Raw genomic sequence first — 14,651 nt, 5'->3', positions numbered from 1 at the left:
ATTAGAATGGGGTATCTGGTATTATACCACCCAACTAACCAAGACAACTCCTTAGATTGATGTTGAACGTTAATGGCCATTATCTCCTTTCACAGCTCAACACCATTGTGTGACAGTGCACACACACCATTGTAATAATAAWACTCGCTCTTTTGGATCACGGTTTGTGTTGTACTAAGTGTTACGTTATCTGGGACAAAGAACAACATCTTTACCACTGACCAGTACATATCGACTAAAACATATTTGATCCAAAATAATTTTTTCTTACAGCATGCCATGATTGTTTTAATATTCATACAAAGTTGAACAAACTACAGTAGTAGTAATATAGTATCACTCTGATAACAACTGATAATTAGGATATTTATTGTTCATATCTACATTTTGTGTAGTATAATATGATAGCTCTTCATTGTGGCACAGAACTACGATTTATTCCTGTCTGTGTAAATCCTGATAACAAGTAACGGGTAGTTAGAGCAGGGTCGACCCTCTACACCCTGCTAGGCTAAAGAGGTGCTAAGATGCGAAACATAGACATCATAGCATGCATGAGATAGCTTTGTCCTTTAACCATGTACCCTATAATGCTTTTACACAGCGACATTACAAACCAATGTACAATGAGGGATAGTGCCAATGGTATTTCATTTGCAGGTAATTTAAAGCACTATGACTTACCCTTCATATTGAGTCACTTTTTGGGTGCTCAGCACTTCTTTTCCTCCCATGTCTCTCTTTTTTTTATCTCTCTGTCTCCGTCTCTTGTTGTCTGTCTGTATTTAGGATACATTCCTCCATCATATGGAGTGTGGGACAGGGACTCTGATGGGGGCGACCACGGAGAACCCTTTGTTCCAGGTGAACGCAGCTCTGCTGAGCAGGTGCAGGGTCCTGGTTCTGGACAAGCTGTCTGTGGAGGCGCTGGGGATCAGCGTACTGGAGAAGATCTCGGCGAACTCATGGATCAAGATGAGTTAGACTCAGCCGAGCTCGGATCAGAGTAAGTAGATAATGCCGTCTCCTCCGGGAATGAGTCCCTTGTTATCACTGAGCTTGCCGGATTTCTCGGGGACATGTCATCTAGAAGTCTCAGATTCCTGAAACCTGATTGGTCGAGTGTGAGGTCCTCTCGCTCCTCTTTGCCCTATAGGCACAGAGTTGTTCTCTCTCTCTCTCTCTCTCTCTCTCTCTCTCTCTCTCTCTCTCTCTCTCTCTCCTCTCTCTCTCTCTCTCGTCTCTCTCTGACAGTGGATGGAGGAGTGTGTGTTGTGTGTGTGTGTGTGTGTGTGTGTGTGTGTGTGTGTGTGTGTGTGTGTTGTGTGTGTGTGTGTGTGTGTGTGTGTGTGTGGTGGTGTGTGTGTGTGTGTGTGTGTGTGTGTGTGGCCTAGCCTGTTTAAGTGAGACATCTATCAACTGCTGTCAGCAGATGAGGGCTCAGTTTTAACAGTGTACCAGATTCATGGCAGAGAGCCTTCATGGTCAACATGGGTGTGATTGAGTGGTGGTGGTGATTGAGCTAACATTAGATGTTATATTTGTGTTTAAAGATCTTGGTACAGGTGCAAGCCATGGAGTGAAATGCTCTTTGGTTGTGTACAGATCTCTACGCTCAGGTGGACCAACCTTCTCTATTGCATCTCATCGTTACATCTTACCCTGTTTAGAAGCCAGACGAGTTCCCTTAGTACATGTTCCTTTGTACAGTACGTGCCCTCCCTTATTACCCTCCTGACCCCTTCTCATTTGATAGGCCCCCCTTTTCTAAAAGTCATTAATATAATTTAAAGGATGGTAGGAAATGTAATGAGCTGTTAGGGTCACAAAGCAATGGAATGCAGTTCAGATGTCAAGTGGATTGAATGTAAACAGTATAGGTTATTTATCTAACCTCATATACAATGAGTGTACAAAACATTACGAATGCCTTCCTAATATTGAGTTGCACCCCCTTTTGCCCTCAGAACATCCTCAATTCATCAGGGCATGGACTCTACAAGGTGTTGAAAGCGTTCCACAGGGATGCTTGCCCATGTTGACTCCAATGCTTCCCACAGTTGTGTCAAGTTGGCTGGATGTTCTTTGGGTGGTGGACCATTCTTGATAGACACGGGAAACTGTTAAGTGTTAAAAACCCACACACACTCAAATCAGTGTACCTGGCACCTACTACCATACCCCATTCAAAGGCACTTGAATCTTTTGTCTTGCCCATTCACCCTCTGAGTGGCACACATACAACATCCATGTCTCAATTGTCTCAAGGCTTAATAATCCTTCTTTAACCTGTCTCCTCCCGTTAATCTACATGGATTGAAGTGGATTTAACAAGTGACATCAATAAGGGATCATAGCTTGGATTTACCTGGTCAGTATACCTGGTCATGGAAAGAGCAGGTGTTCCTAATGTTTGTACACTCGGTGTAGATGGATTGTTTAATTTAGGCACATAAATCAGAATCAGAAAACTCATTCCTCAAATTATTTTTAATTAAATAGAAGAACTGCATACATCAACTTGAAAGATGATTGCACAAGTAGACTCTGATAGATGCCAAAAGAGATGGATAGATGTTGCTATCTGAGCCCTTATTCCTGGAGGTAAGTGAATAAATACTCTGACATTCTCTTCAAAAATGATGCGTTTTTCAAATGGCAAGTCCCTGGCCTGGTGGGTTAAGTGTGAGTTCATGAGGGTCAATATTAAAGGGGTCGGTATTGGTGACGAGAAGTCGACATGTCCGGACTCACTTGGAGCTGATGGAGTGTGTGTGCATCATTCCCGGGACCAGGAGTCGTTTTCAACACTCCCCGCTCATTCTCATGGTGTCACCGTCAACTCAACACTGTCAGCTCAACACTGTCCTGTATGTCTGTCGTCTCACCTGACACACAGGCAAGAAGAACAATCAGTTCAAGGCTAACTTCTCTCCAGCTTTTACAATGACATTATCACCCATGCCTATTAAAGATGCTCCCCTGTACCGGTGTCCAGTGCAAATCTGACTCCTGCTGACTCCATAAAGTTGTTTTTGGTAAGGGGGTTGAAATTGTATTTGTCACCTTAGTGGCCAAGTGAAACACATCTCTGTTGTGTACTTGTGTTAGAGACAGGTATATTTGAGATAACAGAGAATACCTTAAATGGCTTTGAAATTTGCATAGTTGACTAATTTGCCTTTAAAGGGATACTTTGGGATTTTGCCAAATCATTTTCCCGTTATCTACTTCCCCAGAGTCAGATGAACTTGTGGATGACATGTCTATGTCTCTGTGTCCAGTATGAAGGACATTAGAGGTAGTTTCACGAGCCAATAGTAACTACCATTAGAGTAATGACTGGAAGTCTATACAGTAAGTATCTCCTAGCAGTTTCACGAGTTCATCTGACTATGGGGATGTAGATAAAGGGCATCATTGCCAAAATCCTTAAGTGCCCCTTTAAAGGTACTGTATCTAGGTCAATTAGGGGAGAGGCGTTGTGCTATGATGTTGCTTTATCTGTTTTTTTAAACCAGGTCTGCTGTTCATTTGAGCAATATGAGATGGAAGGGAGTTCCATGCAATAATGGCTCTATATAATGCTGTACGCTTTCTTGAATTTGTGGACTATAATTTAATGTGTTACTGTTTCCATGTTTTGTAAACCAAAGGTCTATATTGAGAAGAAGGCTCTGGACACCATAGCCCTCCTGTGTGACGCCCGGGCGGGGCTCAACAGGCTCCAGTTGGCCGTCCAGGCCCGGGTGGGTGCGGCCCGTCCTGGCCAATCAGCACCCGGCAGCGCCCCTCCTCGAGACATCGTGCCTTAGGAGGAGCATGTGAAGGAGGGCCTTCAGAAGTCCCACATCCTCTATGTCTACGCAAAGCAGGTGAGTCCAATGGTTCAATCGAAAAAAAAGTATAACTAGTCGCATAGCTATTGTATTATCCAGGTGCATGGAAAACAACTGTACACTAAATTGAAATTCCAGAACACTGATGAGCTTGATGCTCCGCAATGGTTCAAGCGTAACATTAGAATACAGTATATTCTATTGATTCATCTGCAGTCAGTGGACATGGACTTTTTAGGTTGTACTGTACTGCACTGCTCCTCACTGGAATGACACAGACATTTAGATGACAAATGATGCTGGCATGATGTTGTCAAATGATGTGGCGACATCCTGTCTGGTTGGCTTCACAGCAGCTGCCCAGAAAGAATGACCCAAGCAGTCTGTCTCTCAGCCCATGGGAATGGATAGCAGAATAAACCTGTGAATAGTTTAGTTGTGTTTCAGAGGTCTCTGGTGGTATGGTGAATGTGCTGTTGTGTCCATAGAAGTAACGTTCCCTTCGCTCTGATTCTAAGAGATGCCGTCAGATCCAGCCAAGGAACACAGTGCGTTCTAACACGTACAGTATACTCTTTCAATATGCCCTGCATTAGCTGAATCAGGCCAGGCCAAGCGGCTGGCGCTAATTAGGTTAAAGTCCTCACACAGTGACTGTATCAGTGATGTCAATGTGGTGTCAGCCTGTTAGGCGCTATGGTGCCAACTGCCCTTTATTGGTGCTTTAGAAGCAGGGGCTGATTGATGTCACTGTCATCTTCCTGGAATCAATGAATAACCAGAATATCTTAGTCAGACACTTAGGAAATTAGTAGATTCTTTGGCGTGGTCATTAGGGCTGGGAATTGCCAGGGATCTCACAAGACAAAATTATTATGATACTTAGGTGCCGATGTGATATGTATTGCGATTTGATACTGCGATTTTATTGCGATTTGATGTTCCAAATATATTGCTCACTCTGCTGCAGAGAGACGAGAGCGCAAGAGAAAATCTGTTTTGATCAGTCATGGAATAAAAGTGCTGAAAACATTTTGCAATGTGCAAAGCTGTCATCAAGGCAAAGGGTGGCGACCTTGAAGAATCTCAAATATAACATATATTTTGATTTGTTTAACACTTTTTTGGTTACTACATGATTCCATATGTGTTATTTCATAATTTTGATGTCTTCACTATTATTCTACAATGTAGAAAATAGTGAAAATAAAGAAAAACTCTTGAATGAATAGGTGTGTCCAAACTTTTGACTGGTACTGTATATAAAATATTTTTTTACAAATTGATACTTGGAGACAAAGTATTGATACAATATCAGCCAAAACAATATTGTGATATGTAACTGTATCAATTTTTCCCCCCATCGCTAGTGGTCTTAGACTAAAGTATATGGTACCCGCCATTACTCTTATATTATATGCATTAGTGTCTGCAAAGGGAACGTGAGGGGACTTGATCCTTTAAAGCTCTGGTTCTCAGCTTTACTTTTTCTGTCAACCTCAGTTGAGGATGGATATGGGGTCGGATGACCATTCCCACTGTCTGTTCTCAATATTCCTAGTATTTTATTTCTCAGTGCATAACACCCTGTCATGATTTCACTAGTAAATCAATCCAACACTACAAACAAGCCATACAACAAGAAAGGATCATTGAGTTTTGGAGGGAATCCTGATGACTGCTGCTGCTGCCAACCCACCACCAGAGACAGAGGGATGCCCCTGTCTGCCATGCACCATAACAAGTGTTTTCCAGCTGGCATGGGAGTTTATTATCAGAGCCCCTGACATCCATCATCCTCCATGGCCTGGTGGATATTACAAAATGCCTCCAGGAGGACAAAGCCCTATCCAAAATAGCTGTGTCAACACACTAATGCCTCATGATTTGGCTTGGATATGGAGGGTTGGGGAGGCAGGGGAGGCATCCATCTTGGACAGAGGGGAGAGAGGGACACCCTGAGTGACAAATGAGACAGCGTTGTTCCAGATTAGAGGACGGCCGTCTCATAATGGGATTTTGTCACGGCATGGGGCCGACTGGAAGCAGGGGATAGACCCTCACTTGCTTGCAGGGCTGGGGTCAATTCCATTGAAATTCTAGTGAATTCAGGAAGTACAGGTAACTGACAAAATAAAGGAAACACTTGAGTAAATGAAGGATACAAAGTATATTGAAAGCAGGTGCTTCCACACAGGTGTGGTTCCTGAGTTAATTAAGCAATTAACATCCCATCATGCTTAGGCTCATATACAGTATAACAATGCCCAATTGCACATAATTTTGTCTACCATGGCTATAAGAGATCTCAGTGACTTTGAAAGAGAGGTCTCAAAGGCACATAGGGGGTTTAAAGGGTGTGTGTGCGTGTGTGTGTGTCTGTGTGTGCGTGTGTCTCAGTCACCAGATCTCAACCCAATTGAACACTTATGGGAGATTCTGGAGCGGCAACTGAGAAAACGTTTTCCACCAGAATCAGCAAAACACAAAATTATGGAATTTCTCGTGGAAGAATGGTTTCGCATCCCTGTACATTGAAATTCCAATTATCTTTAATGCTTTGAAATTGGAATTGGAATTTGGCTTACTTTCTGAACTGACTGGAATTGAAATAGACCCCAAACCTGCTAGCCTGGTCCCGGACCTGTTTTGTGTTGTCTTGCCAACTTATATGGTCATTGTCACAGCATAAAATGTTGATAAGGCAGGAAAAACAGATCAGGGACTAGGTTAGAACGTCACCACAATGGTGGGTTCATTAGGCTGGGGGTGCTGGGGTACTGACTGAGGTCTTTAAAAGAATCCAGATCTTAAGTTAGCCTATGGAGTTAAAAGAGCTAGACTTTCCTCGGAAGTCGCCCCAGAAAGTATTTAAATATCTTAGCTTTACAACAGGAACACAAATATAACCTAGACCCAGCTCTGCAGCAGCATGACTTTTATCTCAAAACTTGCAAGACAATGCAGGATGGATGTTTTTACCAGCTATAGCCCTAATGGTAAATGTAGTGTATTTAATATTTTGTCATGACAAAAACATGGCTGAAATTCATTCATGTCATTGTATGTAGACCTACGTAGATCACTATTCTCTTATGTGAACACAATCGGATACTGCTTTATTAAGTGTTGTTAGCGTGAAGGATATTTAAATTAAGCAATTTTAACTATGAAACTTAAAACAAGCGACTTTGGTCAACCAAGCTTTTGTCTGGATTTGTTTCGCAGTTTGGCATTTATTGGGATGACTCATGCACTGAAGGCAGCTCTGCAGGGCAGTCATTAGCTGACATAGCAACAAAGTCATACAATCTGATTTTAAACCTAACCTTGACCGCAATGCTAACCTTATGCCTAACCCTAACCTTAAATTAAGACGAAAAATAAAAATMTTGTTTTCATACGTTTTTCCCGATATTACTCAAATTTTGACTTTGCCGCTGGCAGATCGAGTAGAAATCGCTCTTCCTCCAGGACAAGATTCATCCCAATAAACACCAACCTGCATTTGTTTCTAAGCCATCTACAGTTAGCCAGTAACCTCTGTTTATCGCTCTTTGCCTTGGAAAGCCGCCAGTGAAGCTCTGGACAATTTAGGCCTCATGTCACAATGAGTACAGGCTAACTCTGTATTTCAGATGGATGAAGTATGGGTGTGGATTGAAGGGGGATGGATGGAAAACAGTAGGGACAGCTTGGCAACACACACACCCCTCACATGGGAACAAACCTGGGTTCAAACAGTAATTGTTTTCTTTCAGATACTTTGACTGTCTGGAGAGTTTGTATTTGTAGAACTATTCCATCGGCTCCATTGCGCCAGAAACTCAAATAATGCGCTGCTTTCAAAGAAAATGAATACTATTTGAACCAAGGTCCACTAGGCCAGGGAGAAACATAAGACTAAAAGACATTAACATCCCTTCCACTGGCCCTTTCATGAGATTCAGCTGTTGGTCAGTCAGGGGCAGGGCAGAGATTTACTGTACCCTGCTTCTCTATAGGGCTTTACCAGGGGTGATGAAATTTCCCCACTGCTTGACTAATGAAACGGATATGTGTGTGACGACGTCGGGAATTGGCCGAGGGGGTTTAGTGTCACAAAAAAATGGTGATGACATGCCACCTTGACAATGATCTGTCCAAAGATATAGAATGATCTGTCCATAGAATAATTTTGCTATTTGATTTTGAATTGTAAGACCCCTTGACGTAAGTGTATATACAATGAGCTCCAACAGTATTGGGACAGGGACATTATTTGTTGTTGTTTTGGCTCTGTACTCCAGCACTTTGGATTTGAAATGATACAATGACTATGTTGTTAAAGTGCAGACTGTTAGCTTCAATTTGAGGGTATTTTTATCCATATTGGGTGAACCATGTAGAAATTACTGCACTTTTTGTACATATTCCCGCCATTTTACGAGACCAAAAGTATTGGGACAAATTAACTTACATGTGTATTAAAGTAGTCAAAAGTTAGGTATTTGGTCCCATATTCATTTGTAGCACGCAATGACTACATCAAGCTTGTGACTACAAATTTGTTGGATGCATTTGCTGTTTGTTTTGGTTGTTTCAGATTATTTGGTGCCCAATAGAAATAAATGGTAAATAATGTATTGTGTCATTTTGGAGACACATTTATTAAGAATAGAATATGTTTCTAAACACTCCTACATTAATGTGGATGCAACCATGATTACAGATAGTACTGGATGAATCGTGAATAATGATGAGTGAGAAAGCTACAGAGGCATAAATATAATACTTTGAAAAAATGCTAACCTCCCCTGTTAATGTAATGGTGAGAAGTTAGCATGTCTTGGGGGTATGATATTTGTGCGTCTAACTTTCTCACTCATCATTATTCACGATTCATTAAGGATTATCCGTAATCATGGTAGCAACCACATTAATGTAAAAGTATAAGATGAGGATGTGCTTTTAAAAAGGCAAGGGGAAATGGAGAACGTCTCACTTTTGCCGACACAAGGCAAGTTGGTCAAGAACTACTGCAGTTATCCTTTACCATCATCCCAGGGATCATCCCAGGGAACACTTACTTTGGCCTGTGGCAGCTGTATGCTGTGCTCTGTGTCAGAGTAACCTACTTTCTTATTTTCCTTTGATCTGCACCTCGTCTAAGTTTTTYTGTGTGTGTCTCCAGCTCATACAGACAGTTGTTCTGTGCCTGTCAGGAGTCAACTCTGACTACTCAAACAGGTATAGACCAGGTTATGGGATGTTCTGACTGGACGGTATGGCAGATTGCTCTGCCCTTCCTCAAGCTGTATCTCTCCCAGGCCTGCCACTTCATCAGGATGCCAGTGTGAGGTGCGAGAGCAGTCAGAACATGTGACCAAGGGAAACCAAGAGTTGTCCTTACATCTGCCTCTGTTAGATATCAACTCTTAATTATGTTGTGGATACAATAAAGAGAGAGGTTAGATTTTACCTGAGGAACTCCTTATTTTCCTACCCTGGTAACCGGTATACCTTTTAATATTGTGCCATATCACAACACTAATAAAGTTAATTCTCTCTCTACTCCCTTATTTTCTTCCCTCGCTCCTTCTCTCGCTCCCTCAGGTTATCCTGGCTTAGTGTGTAGTGTACCTGGCCAGGGCTCCCAAGTTAGTAGAGCTTTACAAGGCGTATGGTAACGTGAAGCCCAGTCTGAGGAACTGCCATCTGTTCCCCTGCACCTCTGGAACACCCCATGCTGATGAGGACCTGGTTTACTCCAAGGGCTCCAAGTACAACCCTGCCTTCGGCTCCAGGACATTAACTACTTCATCTGGAACCCCTCTGGCCCATAACCTCTGACCTTTGAGGTTGACCCATGACTAGGGCTGTGGTGGTCACGAAATTTTGTCAGCCGGTGATTGTCAGGAAAATAACAGTCGGTCTCACAGTAATTGACCGGTAATTAACATAAACACATTTAGCATCTCCTGGCATCCACACAGTGGCTTGTAGGCTATCCATGTAATATAGCCTACACCATCACAATACATCCATTATTTATATTAGACAGGTCTAAAGAAGCATGATATGAAGAAAATGTAGTCTATTTCAGAAGAAAAGAACAGCATACTCTGAGTTGTCCTTATGTTAGGTCCTGATGTGGCTATGCCAAATGGCGGTGGGCTACACTAGTTAATTTAGCAGACAAGATTTGCTTAGAATTCTGTGAAATGATTTTATAGTATGAAGAATACAATTGAACAAAGCTGAATAAAATATAAATATTTTCTCCAAACGATTTGAGGGAGTGTACACATGCAGCTATTCTGTGTTGAGCAGTTAACAAAGAAACATGTACTCCTATGCACTTAATATAGAGTTACTTTAGTTGTTCTACAAACATTGGGCTATATGTTTTATTTGTAGTACATTCTAAGGCCTGCATGATGCAACTAATGATGATTTGAAAAAAGTCGCTTGAAGGCATGAACTCTGCTTTGTTTTTTTGCGCAGGCTGTACACACTTCATTAGTCTCTCATTCAAAATGTAATGCCTTGAATTTCACGGCGGCATCCCCTTTGTGGCCGTAATGCACCCTAAAAAAATCCATGCCTTTTGCGGCCAGGGGTCGTTGTGCCCTTCTCTCTGAGTGCTGTGCAATCTTAACCGCATCTCACTCACATGGCTCTACATCAGGTGATTGGGTCTTTCACACAGGCTACAAGTGAAGACAGACACATCAGGGACGCAATTGCAATCATCCTTATCCAATGCTGAGGTGCATATTGAAGATATTGGAAGAACTGTCCACATTTACTTTTCGTCAGCCAACAAGATGAGTGGGCCTAACGAACAGCAAAAGCACTAGCCTATGTCAATCTACTATCCCCCATAGTACAAAAGTCGACCGATTCTATTCTGTGCAAGAAATAAATATTCCAAACATAGTCTGGGACAGTTAACCCTCGCAGGGCTGCTGGCCCATACGGCATCCCTGCCGCGTCCTTAAAGCATGCGCAGACCAGATGGCTGGTGTGTTTACGGACATATTCAATCGCTCCCTATCCCAGTCTGTTGTCCCCACATGCTTCAAGATGGCTACCATTGTTCCTGTACCCAAGAAGGCAAAGATAACTGAACTAAATGACTACAGCCCCGTAGCACTCAGGATCATATCACCTTCACCTTACCGGCCACCCTAGACCCACTTCAGTTTGCATACCTCCCCAACAGGTCCACAGACGACGCAATCACCATCACACTGCAGACTGTCCTATCCCATCTGGACAGGTATCTTCGACAAGCGGACCGTCGCCGGACCCCAGCTCCCCGCTACCGCATTGGGCAGAGGGTACGGCTTTCCACTCGGGATCTGCCCCTTCGGGTAGAGTCCCGCAAGCTGTCTCCCCGGTTCATTGGTCCTTTTCCCATCTCCAGAGTCCTGAGTTCCACTGCTGTCTGTCTTGTGTTACCCCGTACCCTCCATATTCACCCTATCTTCCACGTGTCTAGGATAAAGCCTGTGTCTCACTGTCTTGTCTTCTGTCTCCAGGCCCATCCCCCGCCCCGGGTTGTCAGTGGCCAGCCAGTGTATACGGTGAGACCCCTCCTGAAGGTTTGATGACGGGGCAGGGGTTTTCAGTACCTGGTTGACTAGGAGGGTTATGGCCCGGAGGAGAGGTGCTGGGTTCCTGCTAAAGACATCTTGGATCCGGCCCTCATCGCCGATTTCCACCGCCGACACCCCGGTCAGCCTGGGATGTGTCCAGGTAGAACGCCAGGTGGCATCCCTGGGGAGGGGGATACTGTCACGCTCTGATCTGTTTCATCTGTCCTTCTGATTGTCTCCACCCCCCCCAGGTGTCTCTTATTTACCCCAGTGTATTTATCCCTGTGTTTCCTGTCTGTCTGTGCCAGTTCATCTTGTATGTTTCCAAGTCAACCAGAGTTTTTCCCGTTCTCCTGCTTTTTTCATTCTCCTTTTTCTAGTCCTCCCGGTTTTGACCCTTGCCTGTTTCTGGACTTTGTATCCGCCTGCCTGACCATTCTGCCTGCCTTGACTACGAGCCTGTCTGCCACTCTGTACCTCCTGGACTCTGATCTGGTTTTGACCTTTTTGCCTGTCCACGACCATTCTCTTGCCTACCCCTTTGGATTATAAACATTGTAAGACTCCAACCATCTGCCTCCTGTGTCTGCATTTGGGTCTCGCCTTGTGCCTTGATAGTACGAACTGGCCATGACAGACCCAGCAGACTTGGACCAGCTCTACCAAGCTGTCTCCCTGCAGGGAGCCACCATTGGGAGACATCGGGAGTTGCTACATGGCCTTTTGGAAGGGCTCAGTTCCTTGACGGAACGCCACGACCATGGGTTGAAGGCTATTATGGAGCAAATCAGGGAGTTAGCTCAGAGACTGTCTGCCACCTCTGAAAAACCTCAATCAACCAGTATTTTTTTCCCTATCTGTGGTGAGATGGTACAGCCTATCCCGGCTCCACGTGAACCCCGCTTACCTCCTCCAGAGAGATATTCGGGGAATCCTGGTACCTGCCGGGGTTTTCTTTCTCAGTGCTCGCTTATTTTTGAGCTACAGCCCTCTTCATTTTCTACAGACCGATCGAAGATAGCGTATATAATTACGCTAATGTCGGGAACGGTGCTCTCCTGGGCTACGGCAGTTTGGGAACAACAATCTACCATTTGCGGTCATTTGGAGGAATTCATGGCAGAGGTGAGAAAAGTTTTTGAGTCTCCGGCATCTGGGAGAAAGGCGGCCAGCAAACTGCTTGACTTACGTCAAAACTCCGTAGTGTGGCAGACTACGCGGTGGACTTTCGCGCGGTGGACTTTCGCGCGGTGGACTTTCGCGCGGTGGACTTTCGCGCGGTGGACTTTCGCGCGGTGGACTTTCGCGCGGTGGACTTTCGCACGTTGGCCGCCGAGAGTGCCTGGAATCCGGAGTCTCTTTTCGATACTTTCTGCACGGATTATCTGAGGAGGTAAAAGATGAGCTAGCTGCTCGGGAACTGCCAGTGGACCTCAACTCTTATCGCCTTAACCATTAAAATTGATGGACCCTAAAGGAACACAAGAGTGAGAGGCGGTTTGGTCTTGGGCACACTCGTGCACCCGATATGCCACGTTCACCTCCTATGGAATCCGGAAGTTTATGAAGGCAGCTTTTACGAGAGGAGTCGAAGTCACCCGAGCTCTCTTGTGAATCTACGACGGGTGAGTTGGATACTCCTGCGCCTATGCAGTTGGGAAGAACTAGACTATCAGTTTGGGAGTGCTCACGGAGAATGAATAATAACTGTTGACTGTACTGTGGAGGGGCAGGGCATTTTATAGCTACCTGCCCTTGAAACCCTTGTCTCTAGTGGGTACCAGTACTATGGTGAGTCAGACAGGGAGTTCCCTGATTCCCATCATCCGCACACCCCTTTTTGCTCTTGTGCTGTGGGGAGACCAATCTAAGTCTATCCGAGTGCTCATTGACTCTGGGGCTGATGAAAGTTTAATGGATGCCTCTATAGCTTCGGAGCTTGGTATTCCCACTCAGCCTCTCTCTGTGCCCATGGATGCTAGGGCACTGGACGGCCGCTCTATAGGGGAAGTCACCCATAGTACTGTGCCCGTTCAATTACGGGTTTCTGGTAACCACAGTGAGACCATACTGTTCCTCCTCATTGCATCTCCCCATGTTCCAGTCGTTTTGGGATTTTCCTGGCTACAAAACACAATCCTGTGATTGACTGGACCACAAGCTCCATCCTGGGTTGGAGTACTTTTTGCCATTCCATTGCCTTCAAGCAGCACAGCCTTCCCCATGTCGTGCTCCTCAGGATGTTAGCTAGACTGTGGATGTCTCTGCTTTCACCACAGAATACCATGACCTCCTGGAATTGTTCAGTAAGGCACGTGCTACTTCCCTTCCCCCGCACCGTCCTTATGATTGTGCCATTGATCTTCTCCCAGGCACCACATCACCTCGAGGTTGCCACTTTAATAATGTTTACATATCTTACATTACTCATATCACAAGTATATACTGTATTTTATATAATCTATTGCACCTTCGCCATCGCTCATCCATACTTACATGTACATATTCTCATTCACCCCTTTAGATTTGTGTGTGTTAGGTAGTTGTTGGGGAATTGTTAGATMACTTGTTTAGATATTACTGTTAGATATTATTGTTAGATATTGCTGCACTGTCGGAACCAGAAGCACAAGCATTTCGCTACACTCACATTAACATCTGCTAACAATGTGTATGTGACAAATACAATTTMATTTGATTTGATTTGTGGGGTGCAATAGATCCCATATTAATAGAACCACTAGCAGCAATGTGGCTGACGCAACAGATTAGAACGTTTAGCTTAAAATGTTGATAAACTATTAGGCTATTTCTTCCCATTACAAGAGCAGCAGTGTGCACYTGGTAGTAGGCTATAAGAGAATGTTCCATTAGCGGAAAACACCATTATCAAAAGTGACCGCAAATGGAATTATGAATGTAATYTTTTTATTATAAAGGTGCATTTTTATGGTGAAAATGATTTTCCCCAAACTTGAAACTCATGCGTTGCTTATGTATGATATTAACACTCTAAACCCTTTGTAAAGCGGATTAATGTGCTTCATTTTAAGAAGTTATTTGGCCACTTTGGTTGTGATTACAAACATTATATACACACATAGGCCTATGGGAGAGACTACATGAGGTGTGTGACAATTTATTTATTTTTACGCAAAAAAAGGGAGTTTCCTATGCTGGGCATAATTTACAAGTGATAATATATAGTTCACAAGTGATAGGCTATTCT

The sequence above is a fragment of the Salvelinus sp. IW2-2015 genome, linkage group LG19 (genome assembly GCF_002910315.2).
Source record: "Salvelinus sp. IW2-2015 linkage group LG19, ASM291031v2, whole genome shotgun sequence".
Taxonomy (NCBI): domain Eukaryota; kingdom Metazoa; phylum Chordata; class Actinopteri; order Salmoniformes; family Salmonidae; genus Salvelinus; species Salvelinus sp. IW2-2015.
The sequence above is the reverse complement of the archived record's forward strand: the minus strand, read 5'-3'. Positions refer to the sequence as shown.